At 32.0% G+C, this 21,481-nt stretch overlaps 1 protein-coding gene across 5 annotated transcripts in view; it reads left to right on the top strand.

The window, feature by feature from the left end:
* The window catches only part of LOC142331723 (echinoderm microtubule-associated protein-like 2), a 422,423-nt gene that overhangs the window by 293,226 nt on the left and 107,716 nt on the right, over positions 1-21,481 (top strand). The window lies entirely within an intron of this gene.

Genomic DNA, 21,481 nt, shown 5'->3' with positions numbered 1-21,481 from the left:
TATCCCCCATGGCCCGCCATAAACTGGGTAAGGCTTTAATCCAGCAAGCCATGAGCTCTCCCTCTCCAGCGCCTTACATCTCTCACTAGGCGGTGTGTCCATCTGCCTTTTGTGCTGCCGTCCCACCGTTCTTGCCATTTGTTCTCCATCTCCTCCGTCAGTGTACGTGTCCATCTTCTTCTGTCTGCGGAGGAGAGAGCCCCAAGTTCACGTAATCTTATCCGTATTTCGATTACCAGATCTATCGGAAGGATTCCCGCAAGTACTTCTATCGCATCCTTCGACACGGTCCTGTATGCTGCAGTGATTCTTAGGCAGCACCTCCTGTTTAAGGACTCCATCACACCTTTGTACTTTTGGTATTTCGTTACTTTCCCCCATACCTCTGCTCCATAGAGTAGAGTTGAATAAACTACGCTTACAACTAGTTTCCTCCTTTGCTGCTTCGGGCCATGGCAGTTCGGGCGAAGGGCAGCAACTAACTTCCTTGTTCTTTCAGCTTTTTCACATGCCTCCTTTACGAGATCCACCATATTGAATCAAACTTAATTTTTACTTCCTTATACGAAGTATTGTAATCGCGAAAAATTTCAGTTTTCAGATTTCAACGGAAATATCCATTTTCACCATCCCTGAATCAATTTTGACTAGTTTCGGCGTGACTAGTATACGTGTACGTATATATCTCGCATAAATCAAAAACGATTAGCCGTAGGATATTGAAATTTTGGATTTAGGACTGTTTAATATCTAGTTGTGCACTTCCCTTTTTAATTGCAATCGGCTGGACCAAAAGTGGACAAAAGTAAAAAAAACCATAAACCAAAACCTTTGGATTTAAGTCTTTTTCTTAACTACAGTAATATGCCCTCATTGAGAGTTTTTCAACGATATATATATATACATACATATGTCATAAGTGGTACTTATTTTCACTGGTTCCAGAGTTATAGCCAAATGAAATTTTATTTAATAAAATATTTGGATTTTACAAGGGGAAGGCACATCGGTTCAAATACGACTTCATCTCCTTTTTTTCTTTAACTTTTTTTTTTAAATTTAAATATATTGATTGATTAATAATTATTAACCTCTGATTGTAAAAAAAATGTGCAATAAATAATAATTCAATAATAACAACAAAAAAAAAGAAATATGAAAAAATATCAGAAGTAATTAATGAAATAAAATTTTATGTACTTTTAAAAATGTCTGTATGTAATTTAATAGGCGTACAAGGAAATCATGTGGCGTTCACATCAGATTTTTTTTAACTGAGTAGAACCCCATTTCTTTCTGCCTCCAAATATCTCTCAGATATGCAGTTATAATGTTGTTTCCATACTTCAGTATCAGCCGGTATACATATATACCGGCTGATACTGAAGTACATATATATATATATATATATATATATATGTGTGTGTGTGTGTGTGTGTGTGTGTGTATCGGCTGATATTTATTTTTATATAAAAATCAAAATACCATACCGTAAAACGTTTAAAATCATTTATTAATAGGTAAACCATACAGATATATAAACCAAGATTTTTTTTTGAATGAAAAAATGTTCTTTAAAACATTTAACTACGTTGTGATTTGAATAATTTAATATATATATTATTTTAACATATATATGTTATATAACATATATATATATATATATATATATATATATATGTTAAAACAGGTTACCGTTATAAAATGAAATACCTACACAAATAGATTTCCTTGTCTGACTGTTAATTTTATTTTTCTGAATAAATATTAGTTATATTTATGTAAATTGGTTTATAAAAATCTACCGAATGTACAGTTTCTAAAACATCTGACTTTTTTTCTGTACCCGTTCCATTTTGTAATTAAATTTTATTTATAAGAATTTTAATTAATTAATTAAAATGTTTGCTTTGAATCTTATCTCATTTTATTAAAATTTATATATCATATATTTGTAATAGTATTAAGTTATTTATACATAATTGAATAAATTTCTTATATTTTGACTTGACAGATAATTTTCTTATTTTTTTTGATGTTTTAATTTTACGTGGTATTTATGAAATATTTTCAAATACACATTGAACTTAAAGCGTTAAAACAATAATCTCGTTCAAAGTGGGTTTCATATAACAATATTGTTAATCCAGCTTTTTACTTCACCGATTATAAAATTTTTGAAAATCTTGCCTGTGGAATAACATCAGCTGTTATGTTGTGTTTTTCATAATGTGATTTCGGTTCATAAATCGTAAACCCTCTAAGCACTGCTTTATTTAGTCTCCTTTCTTTTTCCTGTTTAACCTCCGGTAATTACCGTTCAGATAATACTTCAGAGGATGATATGTATGAGTGTAAATGAAGTGTAGTCTTGTACAGTCTCAGTTCGACCATTCCTGAGATGTGTGATTAATTGAAACCCAACCACCAAAGAAGAGATTTTTTTCTTTTTTGCGATGAGTTGTTTGTTCTCTACTAAAGCATGATCTTTAAAAAAAAAACAATATTATTTTGGTTTGAGTCGCTGAATCGCTTTAAATCGATGTTAAATGATCTTCTGTTAAAACAGTTCTATAATTTTTTATTTTATTTCTGTAACCTTGTAAATGATCGGGATGAATTCTTTGTGCGGTTTCAGCTTCGTTATCAGCGAGATTTAAGCAAAGCTTGATGTAGTTGCGTTATCAACACGATTTTGTTAAGAAAATTCTCAATGGTTAGACTATGAAAGCATTTAAAATATTTAACTGTACACAAAGATTGCGGAATAACTAATGTCTTAACCCAGTGATTCGCGAACTATGCGCCGCAGTCTCTTCACAGGAGCGCCGTATTGTAAAAACTTCATAATTAATTGAACCTAGACATTTATAATAATTAATTTAATGTTAAAATTGTTTAAATAATTCCTGCAGTTTCATTTTTCTCCAGTACTGATTGATTATCTCTGCATGAAACAAATAGAATTCCTTAAGTCTATATTCATTTTTTTTGCTTGATACGGAATTGGAATTTGTAGCGTATGAAAAATGCTATGCTTGATCGGGATTCGAACTCGGGACCTTCGAATGAAAGGCTGAGACGCTACCATTTATTATTATCCATTATTTATCCCTGTATTTCTTATGGATATGATAACATATTTATATTTCCTGTAGTACCATGTTGTTACTACAGGAAATTTAAACAAAATAATGTGTTTTTATTTTAGCAAAATATCTGTTTTTATATATTTTTTAAGGTTACCAGTGGTTTTTCTGAGAGTAATAATGTTTATTTTATTATAGTGAACAAAATGATGTGATTATTTATAGGGCTGATTGTTATGTATGCCAAATTTATGTACGACAATACATTAGCTTCAGCAAAGAAGATAATAGTAAGATACCGCTATTCATATTTCACCTTTTACAATATGCTTGGCATGATATCTTAATACTTTTAAGAATAGTGTGATTAACTCAGTTATATGAATCTCTTAGGCTCATATAATCTTTGCGTTTATGACTCATTTAATAAATAATCTTATAAAAAGATGTTTATATTATTTATTACAAAAAATATTGAGAAATCTGCGGGTTTTCTTTTTCAGATTGTATTTTTTAATCTTTCGGAGTATTTTTTTTTTTAATTAACAAAAGAATTTGTTTTGTGGTTTATTCAGTTATTTTCATTACATTTTATGAACGGGACATTGTTCTCTGTGTTCAATTGTTGGTAGTAAATTATTTTTTTTATTTTTTATTTAAACGTTTGTGAGAGCTAATTTTCATGTAATACATTAGACGGTGGATCACTCTTTGATGTGATGTTCCTTTGCGGTTGTCATTGAGTATTAAAATTTATTGTACGTCTAAGTGTTTATATTATTATTGCATCACGGTTTAAAATAAATGTTTTCCTTATCGGTTTGCCACTTTTCCTTTAATAATTTATGCTGTACTTAAATTATAATATATAAGCTACGCCTATGTTTAGTTACTAAGTGTAGGTTTTCTTTAAAGGATTCAAAATCCTTACTCCGAAAAGGATTTTAATGTTTATTTACGTAGGATAATTCTAATCCTAATTAAAATACGAAATCCTAATTAATAGGTACAGCTGTAAATCTTATATATATATATATATATAAAAAAATGAATATTTGTTTTTTGTCCCGTATGCGTTTCTATACCATTCATCAAATTGCGATGAAACTTTGGTGAGTTGTGGACACGCTCGCGAAGGTTTCTTTCTGATTTTAATTAGTTTGGACCCGCTAGGTGGCGCTCGGGTCGAGATATTTCGAAAAATTGTATTTATGGTCTGATTTGGTTCGTATTTAGAATATGTGTTACTTATATGGAAAGAAATACCTCTGTAAAAAATGGACCCGTTAGATGGCGCTGGGGTTGAGATATTTAGAAAAATTGTATTTATGGACCGATTAGGTTCATATTCAGAATATATATTAGTTATATGAAAAGAAAAATTTTTGCAAAAACTATATCCGCTAGGTGGCGCCGGTGTCGATATATCTACGAAACAAATATACAAATAGGCTTTCTTCTTCTATATATATATATATAAAAGGCAATGTTTGTATGCATGTCTGCTGTAAAATAAAAAACTACTAGATCGGTTTACGCGCAGGAAAAAGGGAAAAGAGAAAAAAGGGAGAAAGAGAAAATTGAAAAAGGGAAATAGGGAAAGTGAAAGATTAAATTTTGTGAAGTTCCGTAATGTTCAGTTTTTAATGTTTTATCAAACTTTCAATTGTGTTCACTTAATCTATATACGTATATACTCAAATCTAGCATTAGCGAAGCATTCCCGGGTCTGCGAGTATAAGATAATTGGTTAAGTTAACTTCGTAGATGCTTAGCGTAGATTGGACAAAATTTGGGAAAACACATTGCATGTAATCTGGCGAAGAAGGATTCCTTTTCCTTGTCAATCCTATCCTAATCAAGGATTTGGAAAGCCAATCTATTTGAGAAATGGTAGAAGGTTGATTTCCATTCTTAGGTTAACTTCCAGACTATCCTTCAAGCATTAAGTTTCGGCTCGAAATGCTTCTGAATGCTTTTAGTTAAGGGAGAACAACGTAAATAATCAATTAAATCAATTTCGTTAACCACCTTAAATATGTGCTAGGAAAGGAAACCTTTTTACTTCCTTGTTCCTACAAGGAATCGCGATCACTGTACATCCTTTACTTCCTAGTAAAGGAAGTATAGTGATCGCGAAAAATTTCGGTTTTCAGATTTCAACAGAAATATCCATTTGACTATCCCTGAATCCATTTTGACTAGTTTCGGCGTGATGTCTGTACGTACTTATGTATGTATCTCCCATAAATAAAAAAACGATTACCCGTAGGATGTTGAAATTTTGGATTTAGGACTGTTGTAACATCTGGTTGTGCACCTCCCCTTCTGATTACAATCGACTGGACCAAAAGTGTCCAAAAAAAGCCCAAAAATAAAAAAAAATCGGAATTTTGACGTAAGAAAAAGTCAAAAGGCTTATTACTGCAGTAATAAGCCCTTATTGAGAGCTTTTCAACGATATATATCATAAGTGGTACACTTATTTTCATTAGTTCCAGAGTTGTAGCCAAATAAAATTTTAATTAATGAAATATTTGGATCTTATAAGGGGAAGACACATCAGCTCGAATCTGACTTCATCTCCTTTTTTTAACATTTAAAAAAAATTTAAATGTGTTGATTTATTAATAGTTATTAACCCTTGATTACACAAAAATTTACAATAAATAATAATTCAATGATAACAATAAAAAAAAATGAAAAAATCAGAAGTTATTAGTGAAATGAAATTTTAAGTACTTTTAAAAAAAAGTGTATATAATTTAATAGGCGAACAAGGAAGTCATGTGTGTTCACATTAAATTTTTCTTCCAGAGAAACCAAAAAAGTCATTCGACAACAAGCTTATTCAGTTTTCGTGAAAGTACAATTTCTTTCATTTATAGAATGTGTAATAAGTTGAAGTATCAAAAATGGATGTCAAATTGCATGATTTTCACGATTTTGCGAATTTTCTTTAAGTTAGTCAAGTGTTTTTGTTAATATCCGGAAGAAAAAAAATTAGTTGTGACGTATATTTGAGCTGGTCATTTAAGAATTGTTGTCAGTAATATGCTATGTGCTGTTAGCATTACAGCAAGATCCAATTTCTCGAGCGGAAAAGAAGAATACTTATTAAGTGAATGGAACCTTGCAGCACTCCTTTGGATAGAATTGATCGGACCATTTTTAGGAATATCAGCCTTTTCTTTTTGGGAATATCATCCCTTTCTTAAAATCCATAGATTTTTCTTTTCATTGATCCCTTACTCAACGATTGTGTTTTTGAGAAAAAACTAAATTTTTTTGGATCCTTTTTAAATGTATATTTGACCTCTTTAATTTAGTTTTCGATATTTGTGTGGTTTGATATGATCGTTTTTACTGGTTGACCTGTTCCAAGTTTTGATTTTTATTCTATGACTTTACAGAAAGTTTTAACTTCGGGGTTGATGTACTTATCAGATAAAAAAAGGTATTGAAATTCCTTCTAATGCAGTGAAAAATAAAAGTAGTATTTGTACTTCTAAAAAACTTTTTTGGTCAGAGTTTAGAAGGTAGAATTTGCCGTTAAAACTCTCATATTTAATTTTGGAAACCTTTACTGTTGTTTTATCTTTTATTTTTGGTTATTTATTTTATTTAAATGTTTAACGAGAACAATAAGCTGTTTTTTATTCTTTTACTTTTAATTTAAAAAAAAATGTTTTTGCTTACAAAATGAAATATTACTTGCAAGAAATGTATTGGAATGTTTATTGCAGTTAGCATTTAATACTGAAATCATTCACCTATGATTTACATTACCATGAACTTTAGTCATGGATTATACATTTCTAGAAGTACGCTTACATTCAATGTCCTGGATCAAAGTTTCTTTTTTTAATTTATGTATATGTAATCTAGTATAAAATTGGTTTTACTACATTGTTATAATACGTTCAACGTTTAATGTATGGTATGTTAAGGTCAGCGAAAGTGGAACGTAGGCCGTGACTTAATGCTTATTTTTTCAGCTCTCTTTTATGTTTTTATCTATATATGACACCTTTATTACATTGTAAGTATATGTAGACAGGCTATTTAATAACTTTACATAATAATGTAACAGCTTTACCAGTATATAAAAATTTTTACTTTTTATGAATACTTGATTTTTTTATTTTATTTTTATTATAGCGATCTCTGATATGATTTTATATATGTATTTATCAAAGGAAAGATGTATGGTTGATATGATATCCGAAGAAAATATTATATTTAACTGGGAATCAAACCATCTAATTTAGTAGCCAGCGTGGTATCACTACATTAACCAGTCTCTACATATTTGCGCGTGCTTCTTTTAGATTTATTTTGTTTAATTATTATAATAAATTGTTATTTTAAGACTTAAACTATCTACAGTTTGATTGGATTCACATTTTTAGAGATATTTCAAAAATACAAAATAACTATTGCGTAATAAAACACATGTAATTTTCTTTACCGTGATGACTCAGCAAATAACAGGCAGTGATTTAAGACCAATATTTATACGTGTGTTATTTTATTTACGTTGAACATTAAATTTACTAATGGGCGCAAATTAAATTTTACGTAGTAATAAGGGTTATTAAAATAACTATTTTTCACTAATAGCAGGCAAGAATACTGCGCATGGAGTAACATTTTTACATTTTGTTCGTTATTCTAATTTTAAAACTTATTTAATTACTGTACCATAATATTATGTCATAATTATTAGGTGTATTATTGTGAGAAAATTATTATTTAATTTTATACTAATTTACAATACTAGAATTAACAATAAATAAAAACAATTAATATTTTGTCTAATTGAACGTTAACTGGAGGACTTGAAAACAGTCGCATAATTACATCAATTTTATACCATAACTTGGCAATTTGTTAACCGATTTAAAAAAATAAAATGCCATTTTGTTTAAAATAAAAATCTTAATATTTTAGTAAACATAAAGTTTGTTAAAACTATTATTTATAGAGATATAACGGATTGAAAAATAAACATGGCCGCCATTGTGTAATTTGCGAAGATATTTAATTCCTGATTATTTGCTAATTTTAAAACTTTGTTACCAAGACGCTTACCAAATATATATGTGATTCGTGTATCTGAACTTGAGATATAAATTATTATATAAAAATAACAAAATGGCGGACAGGGGGAGAACAAAGGAAAAATTGCCATTTTTCCTAAAGATATTTTTTAAGTTTTACAAATAGAATCCGAAAAAGTATAGCCTGTCCACCATTTTAGAAACACTTTGTTTAAAGAGAAGGTATTTTTTGTTTGTTTCCGATAATCGCGAAAACTGCTGAACCAATAATTACGAAATTTTAACTGACCGCGTAAGGGAAGACACCCGCCATGTGATAGCTGTGATCGCCACGCTACGTCTTTCCGGTAAAGCCCTTATGGGCTTTACCGGAGGTCATCTTCAAAACCTTGGCAAAAGGCATCTGTCAGCCACGTTGTTGCCTCAATCAGGATGCCACCGATGGGAATACCACATGTGACATTCCATCGGTGTACTATTATCCTTAAAAAATAACAAAATTAAAAAAAAACACATCTTACGTTAGTGTCAAACAAGACTAAGTGAACAAAATACGGAAAGGAACTGATATCCACTACCTAATCGAAGGTAAAAGAAGTGAGTTCAACACTCAATTACAATTAAAAAAAAACAAACAAAAACCAACAAAAACTTACCATTTATAAAAAACAAACAAACAAAAAGAAATTTAAATCTTCAAACTGTTTTATCAGTTCTTATTATCATCTTAAAAAACACCGAAATAATTTCATAAAATCTAACGCCATTTAAAGTTAGGTACACCATTAATATTCCCAATCGTTTTTCAGATTTTTTCCTTAAAAAAAAAAAAAGAAGGAAAACATTCCTTTAATAAACTAACCTCACTACTGAAACAAAAAGACAACGTCTTTTTCGATTTTTCTATTTACTGCGAAAACTGTTGAACCGATCATTACAAAATTATAACTTTAGCTTTCTTATTATCCCCGGGAAAATTTTCCACAGGTCAGATATCCCCAATTTCATTACTACATAAATAATCCACAAATAAATAACCTAGAACTTCTTTTACGTAATTTATCGTCATTATATTTATTGATTACTGTCTATTTTAATATAGACTTTTTCAGAAAGTAGTTATGTATTTTACTAAATTTAGTGTTATTTTCTATAAAAATCAATTTCTATTATTATCGTAATGTACATAAAAACGAATTATTTTGATAATAAATTTAAAGAGCTTGATGATTATTTACATATTTAAATTTTGATGGTTTAATGAAAATTTAATCTCGATATCGATTTCTTTTATTTGAGTTCGATATCGATATGTATTTTCCTAAAGTGATTGCCTAATGTGGCGGAGACCCGCGAGAACTCATCCTCACACAAGTAAAGTAGATTTTTATATACTGAACTAAGAAGTTCGATCAGGGTAAGCCGTACACATAATTATCATAAATTTGACTTTCAATTTTGGTAATAAATCTTCATAATTTCTACGTCAATGAGGTCATAGATAGAAGAACTACTGGAATTTATGATCGTAGATAACGTGAATCTAGGCCAATGATAACGTGAATCTAGCGTGAAGCTAGGGAATGGGATGTTGAGTGATGTGAGTGATCGGCAAGTAGGATTTCCGAGGGCAGTCCTGCTCATGAGAGTGTGGTTAGCTGAGGTGGGCCGTCCTTGATGACTGACCGGGGACTCCTCGTGTTCGTGGGTAAATAAAAGACCGTAGTCCCGTCTAATCTCTCCTTCACTGGTGGAACCTGGTTTGAGGCCTGCCAAAGAAAAGACAGAGTATCACCTGCCGGGTGAGCGACCCCCGTGGGGCACGACTTTGTCGGATCCCGCGGGGTCTCGAAGGGTTTGAGGCGAGGCACCCGCTGAGGTTATGCAATGGTATTCAACGCAGGTCCAACCCCAGTGGTAAGGGAAAAAATGTATCCCAAAAACTAACCAAAACTGTTTGTTATAGTCATTTAAAATCTTTTACAATTGTTCCGTAACAGTAAAAGTCTATAGAAAAATCTTTAAGCGTCGTGGACGTATAACGGGATTTTGGCATTATTTCTTTTATTTTAATGTGTTTTATGAAATTTTATTTTTCTGAAAAGTTATCAAATTAATCTATTTCATCCGGTAAGTTCTGAATAATGATAACGTTTGAAAGCAACAGCCCACATATAGTTATTAAAAAACTATTTCCGGTATTTTAAGTTCTATACGCGTATAGCGTGGGCGAAGCTTTGATGAGGGGATGATAGTTACTAGATGAAAAGTTAAGTGTTCCTGGTATATAGAACTAAAAGGAAGGCAACATCCTTATTTACTGAAATTTGTACTCTATAAATCTTTTTTTACTCATTGTCGTGAAAATATTGATGTATAAAACGATAATCATGTTTAGATCGGCTTTCCAATTTTATATAGAATAACTGCGGGAAAATAAAAAATACTTTTATTAGATTAATTAAAATTAAAACCGCAAGTGTAAATTGTATAAATTTTAATACTAATGTAAAATCGACCTTGAATGTATATTCACAAGGTTGTATGACTTGCTTTTCCACACGCTTATAATTATCACAATTTGCTTTATAGTAAATATTTGTCATTTTAAAATTGTTTGTTATGTAGTAATATTTATCTCGCAATTTTTAGTAACTTATATTTCATTTGTCGATTATTTTATTACTACTTCGTTATTTCAAGTGTTACATAAAATAATATAATTATTTTCATAATTTTTCGTTGCGGTCTTCCTCTGTTTGTTTAATTCTATTTTATTATTATTTTGCTTACACCTTTTTTGTTTTTCTAGGAACTAAAACAAATAAAAAAATCCCTTTCGGCACGCAAAAAGGCGGAGGTTGATTTCACCGGTGCTAAGGTGCTAAAAAATATTTCCACCTTAAAGTTAAGAAAAATTTTAAATTTACTCAATACGACAATGGTTGCATGTGAAAAAGGTTTCACATGTTTAGCATACGACGACAATCTTCTTACAATTCCGGCAACATTTCGGTCATTTCTTGCCGGAAGGGTTGGTCATATCAAAAGTTGTTTCAGACAAAGGGTTTAGGTAATGTTTAGAGGAATAACGACCACTTTAAACCGATTCGATACTGTGCTTAATAAGGGAGGTATGATTCTTTTTTGCCTTCGAAACCCCATATTTTCAACCCCCTAGGCCAGTGGTTGGTATATAAAGAAAAGTTTTACTAACATTAGTTTTAGGCCCGTATCAAAGAATAGTAGGAACTTTAAATGAATTCGATATTTTACTTAATAAGAAAGTTATAGCTAGCGATATTTTGTTTTTTCTAAAAAGACCCCCTCATTTCCACCCGCATGGTCCGATTTTTTTGACTGTTAATGAACTCGACCGAGATTTTGGGACGAGTATTTAAGGAACAATTTGAAAGTGATTGGCGCAAAATTACTGCAGTTATCGTGTCCACAAGAAAGTGAAATATATATATATATATATATTTAAACTTTTGAACTGACGGTGGTTTTGAGTCTGGGGAATGTGAAACTGGAAGTTATGTCGAAATTTTCCGGAAGTCGAATTATGGTACTCATTACAGTGCTTTCTTATGAAATCTACCTAAAACAGTGTTTTTGTTTTAAACGTCCAAATCTATGCTGTAAGAAGGAAAGCATGTTAATCAGCCAAAAGTGGGGTTTAGTTTTTTTGTCTATTTCTCGGCGTTTCATGACGTAGAAACCCCAAAACAAGAAAAAAAAAATAGGGGGGTAGTGTTCATATATTCATATGTATGTACGAATGAAGCTTAATAAGTTTAATGTTTGTAGCTTAATAACGTTTGATTGGATAAACTGATTTTAGTGAAAGTTTCTACAGAGGCTTGTGTATATGGAGCAATATATTGGTAAATGTTTGGAGTTAATATGTCCAAGGGGTAGGGTAGATAATTTCTTTAGGGTCAACTTTGGCTTAAGAGTCGGTGAGATGTGTTTTGTTTTGAGTTCATTAAATATAGTACACCGATGGGGATGTCACTCGTTCCATTCGTAGCGGTAGTATCCTGGCTGAGGCGGACTGGAATATGTCAAAAGCTGCGGTTTCGAAGATGATCTCTGGTAAAGCCAATAAGGGCTCGGAACGGATCCCCTACGGGATCAGGATGTCCACTACATAAGAATATATCAAGTCACAGGAGTGCTGATGAACTTAGATGGAGTGTGTAAGGACTTTGGTGTGGAAATCAGTTGTAAGAAAATTAAATATATGATGATTGGCAAGGGTAAGAAAAAAAAGTTATTTAACCTAGTAGAAGAAGAAATTGAACAGGTGGAGTCCTTTAAATATTTTGGGAGTATTGGAGGAGGTGCAAAAAGAAAATAATAACTAAAATTACTAGAAATTCTCTTTCAGTAGAAAGAGAAGCTTGTTGAAGTAAGTTTGATAAATATCTGAGAAAGAACTCGCCAAATGTTTTGTATGGAGTGTAGCATTATATGGGGCGAATACGTGGATTTTATGCAAGGAAGATGAGAAAATATCAGAAATTTCCAGAATATGGATCTGGAGGAGGATGGAAAAGATAAAGTGGAAAGACAGGATTAGTAATAATGAGGCGTTAGAGTGCAGAGGGTAGATTGCTACTGCAGACTTTGATAGATAGAAAAATAAATTGGATTAGACATGTGTTAAGGAAGGACTGTTTGTTAAAGATTGTTTTAGAGGGTACAGGAAATGGCAAGAGAAGAAGAAGAAGACAAAAACGGAAACTGCTGGATGATATTTAGGCAAAAGAAGTTATGTTCGTACAAAATGTTTAGCTGAAAACAAAACAGAATGGAAAAAAAACAATGTAATGTCCAATTGGATGGTGTGCAAATTAAACAAGTGCAAGAATTCAAGTATTTGGGCTCACTGATCCAGGAGAAGAAATTAGCAACTTCGGCGGTGATCCACAGTCGGGTATGTCAAGCAACTGCAGCATTTGTTTCCCTGAAGTGGTGCTTGTGGAAACAGCAACATCTCTACTGTTACTATCTAATAATACTAAAAAAAATATTTGTATTGGCATTTTATTTATTCGGTTTAACCGTCCAGTCTATTACAATCAAATGGGAAGGTGCACAACTAGATGTTACAACAGTCTTAAATCCAAAATTTCAACATTCTAAGGCTAATCGTTTTTGAGTTATGTGAAATACATACGTACGTACAGATATCAAGTCGAAACTAATCAAAATGGATTCAGGGATGGTCAAAATGGATATTTCCGTTGAAATCTGAAAACCGGAATTTTTTGCGATTACTAAAATATTAGGTTGTTTAAGGCAACCTTGATAGAAACAAAATTGTTTTCATATCGATTAACACTTTCTGTTACGCATAGGGAATTACTCTTTTTATTGGGATTGCCTAGTGTCAGCTGTTATTTATATTCTTAACTCTTATTTTAAAACCCTTGCTAAAAATCTCGTTTTATAGTATTTCATAAGTTCTGTTTATTTGTTAATTAATATTTTTTATTATTAATTACTTCACTTATTATTAATTAGCTTCACTTATTTATTAATTTATTTAATTTTATACATTCTTTTCCTCATTTTCTGCTAATTATCTAATTTTAATTTATATGGTTAAAAATAGAAATGACACTGTGTCGCGGTTGTTTAGACTTTGTGTAAAATGTTGTAAACAGTTTTTGGATTTGTTTTCCAATTTACTTTAATAATCTTTTAGCTTACCATTTTATTTCTAAATTCCCGTAAACATAATAATAATAATAATTTTCAAATTTAACATTTTGAAAGGATCGTTAAATTTAAAGATGTATAATAATGAAAAATTTAGGAACATGGTTGCCAATTTTTAAAATTCTGTTTTACCTCAAAAGTATGTTGTTTTAATTGAAATAGGTTTTTTCTTTGTGAGGATTAATTATTAGAATTTAAATATTAAAGAAGCCTTCAACGAATTGTACAACATTCCGCTTCGCCGGAAATCATTAAGGTTAAAATAAATATTTATACGAAATATTTTCATCTAATCGAAAATTGAAGATCGACGAAAAAGAGGCAATAAATGAATATTGTTTCATAAGAAAAAAGATTAGAAGCATATAGGCTGTGGTAAAAAGAAATCGCTAACAAGTTGGCTTTTTAAATGGTTTTGACGATCTATGATTTTCTTCAATATATTCAAAAAGCTTTTTAAGATTGAAATTGAAAAAATTACTCTAAGTATTGTCGCTTGTTTGCGGTTTGACAACGATATTGGGAGACTGAAACGTAAAAATATCTTACCAGTACAATTTATTACCCTAAAAACATGTAAACAAAATAAATAATAATAATAATAATCATAAAGTAATAAAAATATTGACAATACATATATATAACTAACAAAGTAGTAATTCAAATATAAAGGACAAGATTTGTTTAATGACTGTTAAATTATAAAAACCAGAAGACAGAGTCCAATTTACTAAAAACGTTTTAATGACTGATAGAAACTAATATTACATTAACAGCAAGATAACACTAGAAAAGTCTAAAGTTCGTACAATTCACTTTTGCAAATATTATTACTTTTACTGTTTACAAAAGCACTACCCTACACTTAATGAATAAATATAATATTGTCAATTTCACTACTGATTACCGAAACTCGCAGAAGAACTTCTTGTATTCACCCATTGTTCACAAAGATATGCTGGTGACGTACTCTTCAATCGTTATTACCAAACTCTTACTGTTATTGTTATCAACGAAACCGTGTCGAACTCGGCCTTGTGAAAATACTTACTTTTATCTCTTGTTATCACGACTACGCCGAACAAGGCCTCGCCCATGTACTCACTGACCGCTAGTCCCCGGCTGTATTTATACTCCCTGGCCTGTAGAACTAGTAATGCCTGCCTCATCCCTTTAATTGTTGAAGCGTAATAATTTTCATTAACCACTCATCTCAGAAATGGTTGATCTCTTTCCTTTTTATGTCTTTGGAACCACCGTAAGGTAATAATACTTCAGAGGATGAATGAGGATGATATGTATGAATGTAAATGAAGTGTAGTCTTGCACAGTCTCAGGTCGACCATTTCTGAGGTGTGGTTAATTGGAACCCAACCATCAAAGTATACCGATATCTACGCTCTAGTATTCAAATCTGTATAAAAGTTTAAAACCTTTATTAGGATTTGAAATTTAAAACTCTCGACTTCGAAATCAACTGATTTGCGATGACAGTCATTATACGTTTTTACAAAATTGGACTGTCTTCTGGTTTTTATAATTGAATCGTCACAAAATAAATCTTGTCCTTTTTATTTGAATTATTATTTTGTTAGTTTGATATATAAGTATTGTCAATATTTTTATTATTTTATGATAATTATTATTATTTATTTTGTTTACATGTTTTTAGGGTAATAAATTGTACTGGTAAGATATTTTTACGTTTCAGTCTCAATATCGTTGTCAAACTGGGAACACACGACAATACATTACACAAAGAGAAATTTTTTCAATTTCAAAATCTCTTTTCTTTTCACCACTACACCAACGCGGTGGGTTAGGAATGGTCAACCTGAGACTGTACAGGACTACATTTACATTCATATATATCATCATCTTATGGTGTTTCCGGAGGCTAAACAGAAAAAAAGGAGTTTGGTCAGCACAGGACTCAAAACTTTGATCAAAGTATGCGGATTTCAGAATAGTTGGACTCCATCTTAAAAAATAATAGTTACAACTGGTTACTCGTCCGTCATAAAAAAATTATTTTGTACTCTTCTTACCTTTACCCGACAAACACCACGAGAAGGTGACCGTACTTCGTTTCTCATTTATTTATTTTTTAAATTTATGTTTTTTAGTGACGTAACCGGAAGCAGGTGCAGCCGGCCGCGTTGCACAAACAGTAACAGTGACATTGGCTGTGTTCGTTAAGCCGCCGCGCCATACATTGTCGCACCTTTAAAGGTACTTTTATCGATAACCAAAAGGGATATCTAAAAAAACAAAGAGACCTTTTTTTGTAGAAAATTTAATTTCAATTATTACGGGTAGTCTCCGAATTCGATTTGATTAACGATTTGGCAATAGTAAAATTGAATATCGACAAGGAACATAATCCGGTTGTTACCGCAAGCCATTAAAACGGTCACCATCTTGAAAACGTGAAATATTTCGTAATGGCAACAGTTCTTTATTCATTCGAAGTATAAAAATTATGTTCATGCAAAATTTCAGCTCAATCGGTTGGGTAGCTTTGCGTGAAAGAGTAACAGACTCAAAGATACCCTTAGATTTATATATATATATATATATATCAGATTAGATGGATGATTTTATAAAATAGGTATTTTCTTTTTGGTAACTGGTTCAACTGTATCAGCCTCGTAAACTATTCACTGTGCCCCAATTTACTAACAATCGCTTTTCACTTAAGAGTGTGCTACAAATAAACTTTTCTCTAAATCTAACTCATAAATATTAGATAGATTTTCTTATAGTAGGTAGATTTTATAAGAAAGCGCTACCTATTGTAATAGGTATCAAGATTCGACTTTCGGAAAATTTCGACATATCTCCCGTTTCACAACTCCTAGAACCCAAAATTACCGTCAGTTCAAATATATATATATATATATATATTTATATTTCACTTTCTTGTGGACATGATAACTACCGTAATTTTGCGACAGTCACTTTCAAATTTTTCCTTAAAAATAAATCGTTCCAAAATCTCGGTCGAGTTCGTTAACGTCAAAATCGCACCACGCGGGGGCCTTTTTCGAAAAAACAAAACTTCGCTGTAACTTTATTATTAAGTAAAATATCGAATTCGTTTAAAGTTCATACTATTTTTTGAATAAGGGCCTAAAACTTGTGTGAGTAAATTTTTTTTATATTGCCAACCATTGGCCCAGGGGTTGAAAAAATGGGGTTTTGAAAACAAAAAAGAATCACACATCCCGTTATAGGCTCAATATCGAATCGATTTAAAGTGGTCATTAGTCCTGTAAATTACCTAAAACTTTTGTATAAAACAATTTTTGATATGACCAACCCTTACGGCAAGGGATAACCAAACTTTTGCTGGCATTGTAAGAAGATGGGGCTTGTCGTATGCTAAAAATGTGACACTTTTTTTCACCAATCGATTCAACCATTGTCGTATTGAGTAAATTTGAAGTTTTTCTTAACTTTAAGGTGTAAATATTTTTTATCCCCTACTTAGCACAGGTGAAATTTTCGTCCGCCTTCCGGCGTACCGAATGGGATTTTTGATTAATTTCTTTTTTCATTGATTTCCCAAATAATTCTATAATTTTAATTATAAGTAATTACGCATTTAGTATTTAAATATTTTAACATTTTATTATTTTTTTAGTGCAGTTAAACAACTTTACAACGTTAAGGTATAAATATTTAAACTTTCTCTAACTTTCATAGTTTATGAAAAGATTGTTAAGGAAACTTTTATATATTATATTTTATTTTTGTTTACTTTTTTATTATTTTTACAAATTACATTTTTTTATTATTTATGATTAATATCATTATGTTTGCCGTGTAAATTTATTTAGTTTTTTCTTTTAAATAATTATCTATTAATAATTCAAATAATTACTCTAGGTTTAGATCTAATCTGTTGTTGAAAATAACTAAATTCGATTTTTTGTTTAAATATCTCAACGATTATCTGTGTACTTACGCATGCAATGATAATTCTGCGCGTGTTTATATGTATGTCAATACTTTATATATCCGGTTGAGTGTGCATAGATATGAGAGAAGTATGAACTTGTTTTATCATTCAAATACGTAGAATAATGTCTTACCTACAAAACCTATATTATTATTATTATTTAAATATTAATAATGTAAGATTAAAGCAAAAAAAAAAAGAAATAAATATGTTTATATATAGAAACTAAAAATTCAATCTTGGAAGCCTACTAAAACCCAACACTGGCTGGGCCTATTAAATAACTACTTGTGTGGAATTATCACGCATAAAAAGATTTCAACAACAAAAAGTTTATTTTTAGAATTAGGGGAAAAAATTACAGTTAAATAACTATAAGCCATAACTTAAGTAGAGTTTCACAGTAGGCTTCTGCATTTATAGTCGTTGCACGTGGTGTGAAATCAATCAGTAGTATGTCAAACCGATCACAAAAGAGTGTGGCCATCAGTTTGCCTCCAATTGGCTGTGGCTTGACTTTTGTTGCTCTGGTTGGTGATTGAGGATGACGCCATTCACCTGACTGCCGTTTTCTCTCTGGCGTGTGATACGAAATCTATATTTCATCGCCGGTATCAATTGAATTACGGAATTCATCACTTTTATCTGTGTAGCACATAAAAAATTCCAAAGCAGATTCCATTCGGATTTTTTTTTTTGTGACGTGTTCCGTTAAGTTGGTGCGGTACCCGACCTGCACAAACCTTTCTGACGCCTAAATGGTCATAAAAAAATGCGACCGATAACAGCTCTTGAAACTTTAGGAAAAAGAAGGGCCAGGTAGGAAATGGTTGAGCGACGATCTTTTCTGATTTCATCAAATCGACGCGTTTCAACATATTCTCGGTGTTAAATTATCGAGGGCCTCCCTGAATGTCATTCATCATGCACATTAATTCTATTATTTGTAAACCTTTCACACCATTTTCGGACGTTTCTTTCATTCATTACATTATCATTGTACATCGGCAACATCGATTTTTCTATTCATTTTATAATGTAATAACCATTTTATAACTCGCACATAATCAAAGATACTACAACGCGACAACTTACAGACAACAATGCAATGTACATTACTAGCGTAACCATGAACGACACAGGTTCGTCAACCTTAAGTAGGGAAATTTTTCAACGGTCTTTACTTTAGAGGTATCCCTCGTAATTTTTTTTTCTTTTCGTTAGCCTCCAGAACCACCATAAGGTATTACTTCAGAGGATGATATGTTTGAATGTAAATGAAGTGTAGTCTTGTAGTCTACAGTCTCAGATTGACCATTCGTGAGATGTGTGGTTAATTTAAACCCAACCACCAAAGAACTGTATGTATTGTGCTGATTGGGACTCGGTTGAGCATACCCTCTTAAAGTGTGAGGAATGGATTGAACAACGTATTCGGGCGGTTATTGCAAATCTGGAGCCGGAGGAGATAGTCCCGTATATGCTGACGTCGCATAGTAACTGGAGGAATAGTCGAGGAAGAAATTAATTAAGAAATTTAAGATAATATTTAGTGCTTCAATGCAAACATACGGAAGGTAGAAGAAGAGGTATGTGTAGGGTTGGGTGGACAGCTCCAATCGGGAGAGTCGGCAGGCTGAGGTGTGCCGGTTCCGATGATCGATTGAGGACTCCAAGGGAGACTAGGTTAGGAGATACAAACGAAAAGAACCGATTACGGGGGGGGGGAGAATCCAGTAATGTAGTACCCCCATTAGAGTGGGGAATAAAAAATTAAAAGATCCAACCCGGGGACGTACCTACCATGCCGTAGGTGGGGAGGCCCCTTAGAGTAAAGGACACTCCCCTGGGCTGAGTTTTACATAACTGTATATCCGGCCCGGGGGAGTAAGGGGATAAAAAAAAGAAACAACCAAAGAGCACCGGTATCCACGATTTAGTATTCAATTCCGTATAAAGTTAACTGCCTTTACTACGATTTGAACCTTATAACTTTCGACTTCGAAATCAGTTGATTTGCGATGATGAGTTTACTACAGACCAACCCGATGGGTCATTTCAACCCGGCAGAATGAAATACTATTAAAGGCAGTTAATTTTTTACGGATTTGAATACTAGATCGTGGTTACCGGTCGTCTTTAGTGGTTGGATTTCAATTAACTAGACAGCTCAGGAATGGTTGACCTGAGACTGTACAAGACTACACTTCATTTACATTCATATACTTATCTTCCTCTGAAGTAATACCTTACGGTGGTTCCGGAGGTTAGCAGTAATGGTATCCTTTATGACGTTCTCTCCAGCATGTTAATGTCGATGAAAGCATTATTTTTGCTGTTCAGCAAACAGGTGTGAGTACAAGACATCTTTCTAATCGGTTGAGATTTCACAAATTAAAGTATAGAGGATACTTAAGAATAACAACGTTTATCCGTATTATAACCAAAAAGTAAAACATCTACATGCCGGAGACAATGCCCTTCCCTTGGCGTTCTGCAATCGGTTAAATACTCATGGACAACTCTTCAAATACATTTTATTAATCGATGAGTCACAGTTCACTCGTGATAGCATAAACAACATAAGAAATCAACATTCATGGGCAAAAGTGAACCCTCATCCAACGATGGAAGTAACTTTCAACAGCGATTTGCCATTAATGTATGGTGTGGGATTATTCATAATCAGTTGATCGAACCGTTTATTTTCCACGGGCGCTTAACAGGTCAGTCATACTTATAGTTCCTTCAAGAACAGTTACAGCCATTACTTGAGGATATTCCTCTTGCAACACGACGCAGGATGTACTTCCAGCACATCGGCGCATCTCCACACTTCTCGTATTGTTTCCGCCTTCTTAAATCAGCAATTCTCAGATAAATCGATCGGTCGAGTCGATTCATAATCCTGGCCCCCCAGACCACCAGATCTTACGTCGATTGATTTTTGTGTGTAGGGGGGAGGTTGGATGGTGTGTAGTTTATAAGTTGAAAGTAAATACTCGAGAGGAGTTACTTGCCCGTATTAGTGATGCGCTGTTGAACAGCCCCGCTGAACTAAAAACAGCAACACAAGCAAACCACGTGCAGCAAAGTGTATTGAAAGTAAATGGAAACATTTTCGAAAATTAATTGTAAATTTTATTCAATTTTTACGTTAAAAATCATTTTCCAGTTAAATTTAGCTTTGTATTGCTTTAAATAGAAGTCCATTTTATTTAACTGTTATTCGCTTTCTATTTACTTTATTTATTTTATTCTGTTTAGAATTAAATTTCCTACAAGTTTTATTAAAGAATTTTATCAGTTTATTGACAATTTAACGAGGTTATTTCAAGTTAAACGTAAAAAAGTTCGTTTTTCGCCGATTTTTTTAAAAGACTACATTAGTTACAGTTCTCGGACTCATTTTTTTCAATTTGTCAAATTGAATTTCATATGAAATAATATAATTAGCTTACGTTTTTGCATTACAGGAATTTCTGTATGGCTTCATTTCATTGGAGGAGATAAAATCTAGGCAAATTTTTTTGCCAGCTGTAACTCGTTAACGAAACGTTTCCGGACCTACGTATATATGTACTTTTTTCTTTATTTTTACATGTAGAATGACCTGTCAAAGTATCTACGTAACC

Source organism: Lycorma delicatula, chromosome 10 (genome assembly GCF_047948215.1).
Source record: "Lycorma delicatula isolate Av1 chromosome 10, ASM4794821v1, whole genome shotgun sequence".
In the NCBI taxonomy this organism is placed as follows: Eukaryota; Metazoa; Arthropoda; class Insecta; order Hemiptera; family Fulgoridae; genus Lycorma; species Lycorma delicatula.
The sequence above is the reverse complement of the archived record's forward strand: the minus strand, read 5'-3'. Positions and strand labels throughout refer to the sequence as shown.